Genomic DNA, 910 nt, shown 5'->3' on the forward strand with positions numbered 1-910 from the left:
ATACAGTACGAGGCATGTGTCGTCGTGTCCCATGAAGCCACACCTCATTAACCGGGGCGTGAGAAGCAGAGCGTGGCTCATGTTGCAAGGTTTCATCGTCTACTTTATTATATTCCAGTAATTGCAGTTAATATTCCCGTGCTGATAACGTGTCACTAGCAATCAGGCGGACTCGAGCTTCATTTCCTGCAAGGTTAGTAGGCCTAGTATACAGGGTGATTCACGAGGATTTACCGTCCTTTACGGAGCTTATTTCCGAAGACATTCTGAGCAAAAAATTCATATAAACATGGGTCCTATTCTCAGTATTTACAGAGTTACGTTTCGTTATTGGAATGCATTGCTGTGAACGCGTGATCTTGGTCAGCGTGCAGTCAGCAGCCAGCGCGAGCGCTACAGAAATCAAAGACAGCCGTATGCAGTTACGTATAGCGCGACGAGTGCCGTTCACAAGCGTGCGGCCAACTCAAGCGGACGGCGACATTTTTTAAAATGTATCGTAAACTCTCCAAGACTATAAATTAGAATGCAAAATTGAATTGCAAGTAATTAAGTTGGTGGAAGTGGTGTGATTTATAATGTTGTGGTAAGTGGGGTAAGAATAATGTAATTTTCTTGTTAAAAATAGAAAAAGATGTGTGTATGAAGCAACTAAGGAGATCACAGCACAGTTTTAGCTTCATAATACTTGCCAGCTAAAGAAATTATACTTCTTGATGGTTCATTCTCTATTTGTATTATTCTTTTACCTTCAAACTAAAGAAAAAACGTATTTTACAAACAACTTTAAATTAGTGTAACTCTGAAAATATTGAGAATAAGAACTATGTTTATATGACATTTTTTGCTCAAAATGTCTTCAGAAATAAACTTCGTAAAGGACGGTAAATCCTCGTGAATCACCCTGTAT

Source organism: Periplaneta americana, chromosome 16 (genome assembly GCF_040183065.1).
Source record: "Periplaneta americana isolate PAMFEO1 chromosome 16, P.americana_PAMFEO1_priV1, whole genome shotgun sequence".
NCBI classification, from domain to species: Eukaryota; Metazoa; Arthropoda; class Insecta; order Blattodea; family Blattidae; genus Periplaneta; species Periplaneta americana.